The sequence below is a fragment of the Piliocolobus tephrosceles genome, chromosome 14 (assembly GCF_002776525.5).
Source record: "Piliocolobus tephrosceles isolate RC106 chromosome 14, ASM277652v3, whole genome shotgun sequence".
Lineage (NCBI taxonomy): Eukaryota > Metazoa > Chordata > Mammalia > Primates > Cercopithecidae > Piliocolobus > Piliocolobus tephrosceles.
Genome location: NC_045447.1, coordinates 107,072,954 through 107,085,091, shown reverse-complemented (window position 1 = coordinate 107,085,091; position 12,138 = coordinate 107,072,954). Strand labels below are relative to the sequence as shown.

General features: G+C 49.6%; 1 protein-coding gene across 1 annotated transcript in view; it reads right to left on the bottom strand.

The window, feature by feature from the left end:
• Positions 1–11,820, bottom strand: part of PHF2 (PHD finger protein 2) — a 47,515-nt gene extending 35,695 nt beyond the window's left edge. The window contains exons 1-2 of the mRNA XM_023187779.1: positions 11,737–11,820; positions 5,322–5,436 (exon numbers count right to left, since the gene is read on the bottom strand). The gene's annotated coding sequence lies outside the window, so the exon portion shown is untranslated. The remainder of the gene's footprint in view (positions 1–5,321; positions 5,437–11,736) is intronic.
• Positions 11,821–12,138: the final 318 nt, after the last annotated feature.

Sequence of the window (12,138 nt, the reverse complement as noted above, 5' to 3'; positions counted from 1 at the left end):
CAATGATTTATTAGCAGTGATACCAAAAGCACAAGCAATAAAAGGAAAAAAAGAGGTAAGTTAGACTTCGTTAAAATTAAAAACTTTTGTGCTTCAAATGACACTGTCAAGAAAGTACAAAGACAACACAGAATGGGAGAAAGTGCCCGGTAAGTGACAAGTATCTAGAATATGTAAAGAATTCTTACAACTCAACAATAAAACAACAGATAACCCAATGAATATAAGGTGGCTAAAATAATGTGGAACTGGACTTCCGGTTTCAACTCCAACGTGTGAAGAGCTTAGATGTTGTCACTCCCCTCTTCCACACAAGAAAAAGGCTGAACAAACAGAAAATCAACAATTTTTCTTATATTCATCAGAGAATCGAGCTCATAGGACAACCAACCAACCACCCAAAATCTGAGGAGACAGAAAATCATAGCTGAGATCGCCTTACCTGAAGCAGAAGCTGCTGGAGGCAGTGACCTGTAGGAACACTCAAGTGATAACTTTTGACAAACTGCCAAAAGTTAAGTGTAGATTAGTTTAAGAGTTAGAAACTCCTTAATTCGGCAGGAGGATGGAAATAGGAACAATTTTTAAATACACCCAGAGTGTTGATCTCCACAACAAAAGTCTGCTCCCCTGTATCAGACTCTACTGGACATGAGGAAGGCAACTGGTCACCTCCAGCCCCCACTAGCCTTCCTGTCTCAGATAAGGAAAGAAAAATTAAAAAGGTTGAGAAATGTGCCTAATGATCACAGCCCAGACTCTACAAAACTGAGATTTAATCCTGAAATTGTAGAACACTTCCCCTCCCCAAAACTTACCACCATACATCAGTATAATAACAGCTGACTATAACTGAGAGAGCTGCAGACACAGACTCTGTTTAATATGAAATTCTTAGGAAAACCCAAAGAAACCAGGAGAAAAACAAAGAAACTAGAAGAAGCTTACATCTCTGGCACCTAGAGCTAGAGCAAATTTAACACAGCCCAGGTCCTACCCAGATTAACATAAAACTTCACACTAAACCCTAATTACCTCAATTCCTATTACACAATACATCATGTCCAGCTTTCACAAGAAATTATAAAGCCTGCTAAATGGCAAGAAAAACCATAGTCTGAAGAGACAAAGCAAGCATCAGAACAAGACTCAGACATAGCACAGATTTCTGAATTATCAGACAGGAAATTTAAAATAACTAGGATTAATATGTTAGCTACACTAATGGGAAAAGTTGACAACATGTAAGAACAGATGGGTAATGTAAACAGAAAAATGGAAACTAAGACAGAGCCAAAAGGGAAAGGCTACAAATTAAAAAATAATAATAAAAGTAGCAAAAATGAAGGATGCCTTTGATGGGTTCATCAGTAGACTAGACATCGCCAAGAAAAGAACCAGTAAGCCTGAAGTTACGTCAATAAAAACTTCCAGCTTGAACTCCAAACAGAACAAAGAAGCAGGTGGGTGGGGGTCAAGGGGAGGAGTAGAATATCCAAGAAATGTAGAAGAATTACAAACAGTGTAATGTGCATATTGAGAATATAAAAAGGAACAGAAAATGCAGTAGAATAAATATTTATTTGAAGTTATAAGGGCTGAGAATTTTCTTAAATTAATGGCAGACATGAAACCAAAGATCCAAAAATATTAGACCACATAAAGGAGGATAAATGCCAAAAATTCTGCACCTAGGTATATCATATTCAAACTGCAAAAAAAAAAAGACAAAACAAATATCTTGTAAGAAGTCAGATGAGCAAGGTCAACTTCCAGCATGACAATGAACTGGTGAAAATTATTTAAAAAACAATTATTCAGAGCCTCTGGAAATGGTCCCAAGACCAAAGAGCACATGAAGAAACATCTATTTAAAAAAATCTCCAAAAACTCAGTAAGAAGGGTCTGTGACATTTGGACCAAGACTGCTCCCTCCATTCACACTCAGAGCTCAGAGAGGACACTCCACTGTGCTGCAGCCAAGAACACAGGCTTCATCCCCACCAGCTCCCAGCTAGAGAGCTTTCTTCTTGGAAAAGCAGGACTTCCACTTCTCATTCCACCCCAGCTGACTGTTGCTGAGTTTAAGTCTGTGGCAAGTAGTGCCAAGGGGTGAGGGCTGCCTTCTTGCATCCAGCTCTGACTAGTGAAACTGAAGCTCTCCCTTGGGTGTGGCATGCTGATTGTACTGAGTGGGGCCCTGACCACCCTCACCTTACCACTTCTATTCAAGGTGATATTGGAGGTTCTTGGCACAGCAATTAGGCAAGAAAAATAAATACAGGTCACCTAGATGGGAAAGGAAGAAGTCATACTATCTCAGTTTGCAAATAACATGATCATATGTATATAGAAAATACTAAGGAACCCTCTAAAAAAAACTATTAGAACTAATAAACTAGTTCAGCAAGGTTGCAAGATACAAGATCAACATATAAAAATCAATTGTATTTCCATACACTAGCAATGAGCAATCTGAAAATTAAGAAAACAATTCTATTTACAAGAGCACCAAAAAGAATAAAATACTTCAGAATATATTTAACAGAGGAAATGTAAAATGTATACTCTGAAAACTATAAATCATTCTTGAAAGAAACTTAAAAGATCTCAATAAATGGAAAAGCATCCGTGTTCACAACTTAGAAGTTTTAACATTGTTAAGATCGAAATACTTGCAGAGTGATCTACAGATTGAAAGCAATTGCTTTCAAAACCTCAGCTGACTTCCTTGTAAAAATTGACAAGCTGACCTTAAAATTCATATAACGTAAAAGGGACCTAGAATGATCAAAACAAACTTGAAAAAGAAAAACAAATTTGGCCGGGCGTGGTGGCTCATGCCTGTAATCCCAGCACCTTGGGAGGCCGAGGTGGGCAGGAGTTTGAGACCAGCCCGGCCAACATGGTGAAACCCCATCTCTACTAAAACCACAAAAAATTAGCCGGGCATGATAGTGCAAGCCTGTAGTCCCAGCTACTCAGGTGGCTGAGGCAGATGAATCACTTGAACCTGGGAGGTGGAGGTTGCAGTGAGCCTAGATCATACCACTGTACTCCAGCCTGGGTGACAGAGTGAGATTCCATCTCAAAAAAAAAGAAAAAGAAAAAGAAAAACAAACTTGGAAGACTTGTACTTCCTGATTTCAAAACTTACTATAAATTATTATAGTAATTAAGACCGTGTGGTATTGGCATAAGCAGATATATAGATCAGTGGAATAGAATTTAATATCAGAAACAAACGCATCTATGGCCAATTGAGTTCGGGTGCCAAGACTGTTTACCAGCAAAAGAATAGTTTTTTCAACCAATGGTACTGCAACAAATGAAGAGCTGCATGCAAAAAAAAAAAAATGAAGTTCAATCCTTACCTCACACCATATACAAAAATATGCTCAAAATGTATCAAAGAACAAACTGTATGTGCTAAAACTACAAAACTCTTAGAAGAAAATATATCAATAAATCTTCATGACTTTGGATTTGGCAATGGATTCTCAGATATGAGAACAAAAGCACAACAACAAAAAAATAGATTAATTGGACTTTATCAAAATTAAAAACTTTTCTACTTCAAATGACACCATCAAGAAAGTAAAAAGACAACCCACAGAATAGGAGACAGTATTTTGAAATCATATATCAGGTAATGGGCTTGTATCTAGAATGTACTATATATGAAACTTTTAAACTCAATACTTTTTTAAAAAAGCAAAAAATACAAATAAAAACGGGCAAAGGACCTGAATAGTCATTTTTCCAAGGAAGATATACAAGGATCAACAAGTTCATGAAAAGATGCTCAACATCACTAATTACTAGAGAAATGAAAATCAAAAAATAAGATACCAGTTCACACCCACCCGCATGGCTAGAATCAAGTTAAGTCAGATAATAACAAGTTCTAGTGAGGATGTGAAGAAATGGAGACCCTCATATCCTGCTGGTGGGAAGGTAAAACGGGGAAGCTGCTTTGGAAAACAGTCTGACAGTTCTTCAAACAGTTAAACACAGAGTTACCATATGACCCAGCAATTACACTCCTAAAACAATAAAAGCATATGTCCACATAAAAACTCATATAAAAATGTTTATGGCACAATTATTTGTAGTAGCCAAAAAGTAGAAACAACGCAAATGACCATCACCTGATGAATGGATAGAGAGAGTACCTATGTGGAATATCTATATGATGAAGTATCATTCAGCCTCAGAAAAGGAGTGAGGTGCTAACACATGCCACAGCACAGATGACCCCTGAATGCACTCTGCTAAATGAAAGAGGCCAGTCTTGTTGTAGAGCTCCATTTATATGAAGCTAATCTACAGAAACAAGAAAGTGGATTAGTAGTTGCTAAGGACATGCTGGGAAGCAGGATGGGAAGACAGGGATGATGTATAAACGTAATGGGATTTATTTTGGGGGTGATGAAAATGTCCCAAAATTAGTGATGCGCACATATCTGTGAATACGGTAAAATCCACTGAACTGCACATTTTAAATGGGTGAACTGTATTATATGTATTTTATCTCAATAAAGGTCAGAAAAGAAAAAATAAAGAAGCCAGGAGAAAAACACCTTGCCCAGAGAGGGGTCAGAACAAGAGTTCCATTGGATTTTGCATCAGAAATCACACACGCAAGAAGGGAGTTGGAATTTAAAATGTCAAAAGGAAAAAAAACCTGCCAACTTAGGATTCTGTGTCCAGTGGAATTATCCCTCAAAAGTGAGGGAGAAATAAAGGCTGTGTGACAAACAGAAACTGTCTCCAGCTCATGAACGGCCGCAGGACAGCTCGGAGGTGCTTCCCCTAAATAGCTTCTTTCTCACCAGGAGCTGCTCCCAGCTGCGTCCTCCCTGTGGCCAGAATTCTGTCCTCTGCCCTCATGCAGAGCAACAGTGTGGGCACTGGGGGTCTCTGAGGAGGAGACATTAGGAGGACGCCTGCCTGGGTCATGGGAGCACGTGTGTGGGCTGAGGAAGGACTGGGAGCCAAGGGTTCAAGAGAGTACCTGGCAGGTGCTGGGCATACTCAGGTTGGGAGAGAGGTCCCTTCCACCCAGCAGGAGAAGGGTCACCAATGCTTGTCCCCCACCCCCAGGGAAGTGCTGACCAAGGGGAGGAGAGTCTGGCCCATTTGCAGGGAGCTCTGGGTTGCTGGTGCAGGCTATGCTGCCTCCAGGAGACAGGCTCCCTGCTTCCTGCTTTCCAGCAAGCATAGCAGAAGGAGCTCCCAGTGATGGACAGCAGGGCGAGGGACGGAGAGAATGCACATCCCCTGGCTGTAGGTGGAGCATAGAAGGGGGGCCAGCCCACCTGGGAAAGGTCCGGCTCCGCAGCTCCTTGATGAAGAGCTGGCTGCCGTTCTGCACGGGCTTGACGTCGGGCGCTTGGCCCGGTCCGTGTTTGTGCCAGGTCCGCTTCTTCTTTACTGTGGAGGAGACCGGAAGAAAGGTCCATCACACAGCGCAGGCCCAGCCGGGCTCCACAACCTCCCCTAAGAACCTTGGCCCACCCAGCCTACTAACAACTCCCAGCATTGCTGGGCTCATGCTCACCTCCCAAGGCTGATGACACCCCCACCCTGCCACACACAGAGAGAGGAGTCAACTCCTCTCCCACCCCACACCTCACCATGGATGGCACCACTGGCCTCCATTCCCTGACCCAGAAGCTGGGGTCTCCCGGGACCCCTCCTCATTCAGGCTCTGAGTCTGCAGAGACCACCAGAGAGGCAACTCCCGAAAAGGTCCTCAGCCACGCTTCAGCCTCACCATCCCAAGGCCTCCACAGCTGGACTCTGTCACCTCCCTACTTGGACCTCCACCACCCCAATAGCCACAGCCACCGACAGGGGCAGGTCAGGTCCCACCATCTCGTTCCCTCTCCTCCCCACCTCTCCAGGTGGTGCACATCCCCGCTCCCCTGTGCTGGCCACACTCCAGCCCTCCCCTGCCCACTGCCAACCATGGACCTGTCCACCCCACCTACTTCCTCACACTGCCCAGGTCACAGCTTCTCCCGGGGCACGAGGTATACACACCCTGGACTTCTTATATGTGCATGTGAGCACATGTACACACATCCCTAGTGGACGACACGCCCATGGAACAATGCATGCACACACACGCATGCACACACACATGTACATACACATGCACACACCCCTACCGAACCCAAGCCCTATGCACGCACACACACCCCTACTGGACTTCAAGTCCCTGAAGGGAGGGAAGCAACTTCTTCTCCACCCTGCTGTGTCCCTAGCTCCCAGCCTTGTACTCAACCAGGTAGAGAAGAGCAGCTGGGGTAAGGGAGGCCCATCGGGGCATGGAGATGCCCTCCGTGGGGGCTGCTTCGCTGAGTCTGACACAGGCTGACCCTTGAGCAGGAAAGGGACTGAATTCAAGAGCAGAGCCAGGCAGGGCCCGTACGGTGCTCTTCCTTCACAGACGAAGGTGAGGTGGGGGCGCAGGGATGGGGGCCTTAGAAGGCCATGTGTCATTCTCCTGAGTCTCGGGTGGCTGTGGGGACAAATGGAACTAACGACCACCTAGTGACAATGCCTGTCTCTGAGCAGGATCTGCTGCCAACTCAAAGGAGCAGGGCTGGGTGGGGCTGGGACCTCTTATTTGCAAAGAACCTTCGCATTGTGTTCAATCTCTCTGCCCACAATTCAAGTGGACATTCTGGAAACTTGGCAAAATCTGACAGAGTCAAGGCCAGAAGCCAGGACTTCTGAAGGAAGCACTGGGCACAGATGAGCAACAAAAAGGGTTCAAATCTGTTTTGGCCAATCCTCTTCTAGCTGTGTAACCTTGGGCAAATTACTTGACATCTCTGTGCCTCATCTTTACCAGAGAAAGGCTCACACAGGCCTTGTGGGGTGGCCGTGGGATATAGGTTGGCACATGCACAGTGTCTGCTCCAGACTCCGCTGAGCCTTTTCTCAGGGCAAAGCCACCTGGTGTGGTAGCTGCTTGTTTACGGGCAGAACACACTCGCAGGCTGACTTGGTGCTCGTAACAGACCCTGGGCTCATCCCTGGGTGCCCCCTGTGACCAGTACTGGGCCCAGCACACAGTGGGTATAGGGGGAGTGTCTGCAAGCAGATGTCTCCCATCCTTGTCACACTGGCTGCTCAGCTTCAGAGCAACTTGGAAGGAGAGGTAGATGCATCTGCCTTCATAACTATCAACAGAGAAGGCTCAGTTTAGCCCATACTCCTGCCCTCTTGGTGCCAGCCTGAGCCAGGCAATGCCAGGGCCACAGATAACTCCAACCTGCCCTCCTGTTGCAGTTTGCAAGCACTCACTGAGTAGCTTGGCTCCCTGCAAGGCTGGGGGTGCTGGAGCAGGTGTCACTCAAGTGTCAGATGCTTGGGAGCCCCTGCTTCTTAAGAACTGAGATGGGAAGGGGCCAAGGCTGGCCCTAGAAGTGTGTGTGCTGAGATGTTCAGCCCAGAGCGTAAAGGAGTTGGAAAAAAGACACCCCCAATGACAGCCCAGACCCTCCTGACCCCCCAACAGTCCTAAGCCTCGGTGACTGTTGATGAATACCATCAGTTTCCTGCTGGGCCTGCTGCTACCTGGGGAGGTGTGGATATCAAGGGAGCAAAGGGCTTCAGAGTTCACAAAGTGCCTTCCCTGCCTTGGAAGACCTCGTGGAAATGGAGGCAGTTATATCTACTCCATGGGACAGCCAAGCGGGACCTAGGGAGGAAACTTCCAGAGCTGAGCTTTCTGCACCAAGCAGAGCTCCCTGCCTGCCCTTAGGTCACCACCTGTGAGGAGTACCGAGTGTGGACAGGGCTCCAAGGAGGGGCTGCAATGAAGGTCCAGGACAGCAGCGGCTCAGGCAGGAGTGCGAGGCAGCCCTGTGGTTACGCGGCAGCAGTGACATTGCAGCTGGGAGAGGCCTCAGGGCTGGCTGAGGAGATCAAGGAAGAGGAGGCAGCCCACAGAGACAGGGTGCCACGGAGGGGAGCCCACAGGGGCCCAGCATGGCCGGCAGGGGGAGGGCACCCTCCCCATCACCTGTCTGCATGGTCATTATTTCATCGATCACACGCCTGTCCGAGGACGCTCACTGAGGCCACGGGCCCCCGGCTATACTTGTGTACCTCCTCTCTTGTGGGGCGGGGTCCACACTTCATGGGTGAAGCAACTGAGGCCAGAGACGTGGGGCCGTGCCAAGGTCACCAGCAAAGGTACACAGAGGGGCAAGGAGGCCGACTGTCCCTCCTGCTGCTGGCATGGGGCACCCTGTCCCAGAGCCACAGGCAGAGCATGATGACAGCGCCCCTGTGACAACACACCGAGACAGCCGCTGAGCAGAGTCACCCCAACCCCACAGGGCAGGACGGGATGAGGAAAGTCAGTTCAATAAGAAAAGTGACTGTGTGTAAGTCAGGAGCTGCAATTCAGGGCCGCTTCTAACCACTCCTCATCAGATAGGGATGCCTTCCCGAGTTCCTGGTCAGGTACCCTGGGACACCCTGTACCAAATCTGTCAGTCACGTAAACCTGTGGGCCTATGGTCCCTGTCCACAGGCCATGGCCAAAATCAGCTCAAGGGACATACTGGAACAGGCAGGCATCCTGCAATCCCCACCACTGTGGCTTTCAAAAAGAGGGGGCAAACTGTGAGGACCAGGCCTCAGGCACAGCTGGCTCTGGAACCCTGAGCAGCCCCCATCCCCACCCGCAAGCCAGGGTGGCAGGAGCAGGACAGGTGGAGGCAGGCTCAAGGCCTCCAGAGGTTCCCAGCGCTGGCTTAGAGCTTCTCCAGGGACACAGAGGGGCCCTCTTGTCCCTAAAGTGCCTTGGTGTGCAAGGCGTGCCTGGAGTCAATGCAAAGACCAACTGAGGCATCACAGACAGGCTCTGGGCACAGTGCACACTCACTTCAAATCTGAGCATACATACTGGTGGAAGGCACTAGAACCGTGTACCTTTGTCCTGATGGAGCACATGTCCCTCAATAATGACTGAAAACCTGCTTCACAGAATTTATACAGCACATTCAGCACACAGACACGTGCATGCAGACACACGTGCATGCACACACACACACATATACACACGCACACAGCTGTGGACTGAATATCCGTCCCACCAAAATTTATGTGTTGAAATCCTGACCCCTAAGGTGACGATTTTAGGAGGTGGGGCCTTTGGGAGGTGATGAGGTCATGAGGATGAAGTCCTCCTGAATGGGATGAGTGTCCTTATAAAAGAGACCCCAGAGAGCTGCCTCCTTCCTTCCACCACGTGAGGACAAGGCAAGAGGTCACTGTCTATGAACCAGAAGCAGGCCCTCACCACACACGGAATCAGCCAGCACCTTGATCTTGGACTTCCAGCCTCCAGAACTGTAAGAAACCAATTTTCTATTACTTAAGCCCAGTTAAGTAACTGGGGCCCAGTTGCGAGCTGAAGCACCAGACCCCCAGAGCCCTGTAGGATGAGTCCTGTGGAATCAGTAGGGGCAGAGGGAGGATGCAGGCAATAGGTGGAAGGGGCTCCAGCACCCCTGTTCTGTGAGCTGAGGCCGGGTCGAGGGAGCCTTGGAGGCCTGGCCTGGCAGCTGGTGATGCTGGGGCTGGGGCAGGTGGGGCTCTCACTACTCTGAGGACCTGGCTGCTCTTTGTTGGCCTCTCCCAAGGCCTGAACACTTTGTGCCTGTCCATTGCTGGACAACGGTGGGGGCTGCATGTGTTTCAGTTCTCGACCCGATCCCCAGCACAGCCTCAACAAATATGCAAGACGGTGATGAGGAGAAGCTAGCAGCTCTTCTGAACTTACAGGCTGATGGTTTGCCTGTGCGGAGGTTCCGGGATTCCTAAATTGCCTTCTTACTCCTGGTCCCCAAGAGTTGGCTGCATTTATGCTCAGAATGCATCTGCCTATGGCAAGCTCATTAACCTATCATCTTGTTATTGCTCAAAAACAGTAGGAAGGATCAGCCCGGCGGGGTATCTTCGTGCTTCTGGCACCTCAATGAGCCCACCCGGAAAGCTCAGGGTCAAGCTGTCTTTACAACAGGAATGACACAAACAGGGCTGAGCTTCCAGTGGGAATCTGGGGCTGCCCCATGGGGCCTAGGTGGCAGGTGTCAGGGCAGAGCAGGGTTGGAGCCAGGACACCCCAGGACATGCTTTCCTGGGAGGCAGGACCCTCTCAGGTCCCCTGAGTGGGGGGCTCAGGAGGCTGCTGGGGTGGCGTTGCTCTTGTGTGGTTTGTACATGTGTGCATCACTTGAGAAGAGGCTTTCAGACTGGTAGAAAAGAAAGTGTCGGAAACCCCTGGGCCAGGAGCCCCTTCTCCTGACAGTCAGCATATGTTTCAAGGGGTCCTTGCTTGGGGGCTCTTGCATGAGCTGGGGTTGGGGTAGAGCAATGATGTGGTGCTGGGGTTGGGCATGTTTTACACATTGGTGAGCACACAGTTTCGATTTCTCTAATGTCCCCAGGCATCCCGAGAAACAGCCCACCTGCCATGGGAGTCCTGTGTGCCTGCCTCACCCAGACCCTGCCCCTGTGCCTGCAGGGAGTTTGGACAGAGGCCTGGAGTCCCAACCTGCCCTCTATTGCACTAAAACATCAGTGCAGGCTCCCCTTCCTGTCTCCTATGGCCAACCGCCCAGGGAGAGACATTCTAGACTAGCAGACAGTGCTGAGGTTGCAGGCGGTGGGACCCCCAGCCCCTGCCTGGCTGTACACATGTGCATGTGCATGTATGTGTATGCTTACATATCTGTGCATGTGTATGTGTGTGTGCACGTGCCTGTGCGTACATCATACTCTGTTCAGGCTGCCATAACAAAATACCATAGACTTGTCCAGGGCCCAGGTCAGCAGGGATGTGATCAGGTGACCCAGCCAGGGCCCATGTCCAGCCTGCAGATTCTGTGAGCACCCAAGACCCTCCAATGACGTGGAAACAAGACGCCACATTAAACAAACACACCCACATCCATACCATCTGTCCTGTCTACAGGCCACACCCCTCCCGAGTCCTTGCAGACCACCATACAGCTCCCCGTCTGCAACCAGGGCTGAGGCTTGGAGCTCAAGGCTCATGTAACCTCCAGCTCACCTGGATGAACCTGAACAGTGTGAGCCAAGCCTGCATCCCAGGACCCAGCACACCTGAAAGGGCCAAGAAGAAAACGGAGCCTCAGCCCTTATGACACACAAACAGCAGGCTGTGTGGGAAAAGCAAAGGCCCTCCAAGATTCTCTGCAGAGGAGGAGGTGGGTGGCATGAGGCAGGGCTGAAAAAGGAGGGGAGGACAGAGCCCACCAACAATGCACGTGCCCAGAAAACACAGACAGGCTGTGCCCCCCGTGTGGCAGTGGCTGGCTGGGTAGAGCTAGGCTGGGGACCCTGGAAAACCCCCACATCACCATTTATCCAGGTCCCCAAGTTCATGTCCCCCTAACTCAGGCTGGTCTGGCCTCTCCCTAGGCCTCAGAAGGCCCTTTGGGTCTGTGCACAGCTGCCTCTGCCAGTGGGAGCTGATCAGGAGGGGCTACGGCGGGCCTAGTGAGGCTACAGGGAACAGTAAGCTAGGCTGGCAGAGTCCCCAGCCCTAGACACTACTCAGGGCGTTTTGCCCCCAGCAACCCAGGGCCCAGGGCCAGCAGAGACCTCGCCCTCCACACAGCCCAGGCAGGGTGGACGCTGCTCTCGCCAGCAAGAGGTGGCCGCTCGGGCTGTGGTACTTACAGGTGGACTTCCCGTGGGTTTTCTCACAGTTTGGGCAGTGGTATATGTCGATGTCGGGCGCCTCCTCCTCTTCCACCCCAACACAGCTGCAATGAGATGAAACAGACCATTACCTAGGCCCTCAGCACCCCCTCAAGCACTTTCCATCTGCCAAGCTCTAGGGAGAATCCCTGCTCATCGTCTGGGAACCTGGACCAGATGGAGCACAGCTGTGCAGGGACAGTGTTCTATGGAGAAAGCAGGGTGGAGGGAAACAGCTGCAGAGATGTCCTCCTGGAAAGGCCTCTGCAGCCTGGACCTAGATACAGCGTCTAGATATGCCCCACCATGAGGACCCAATGAATGGGCCATCCAGCAAGCCTGCCTGGGTGAGGGCCACCAATGCCCAGTCACCCGGGGGGC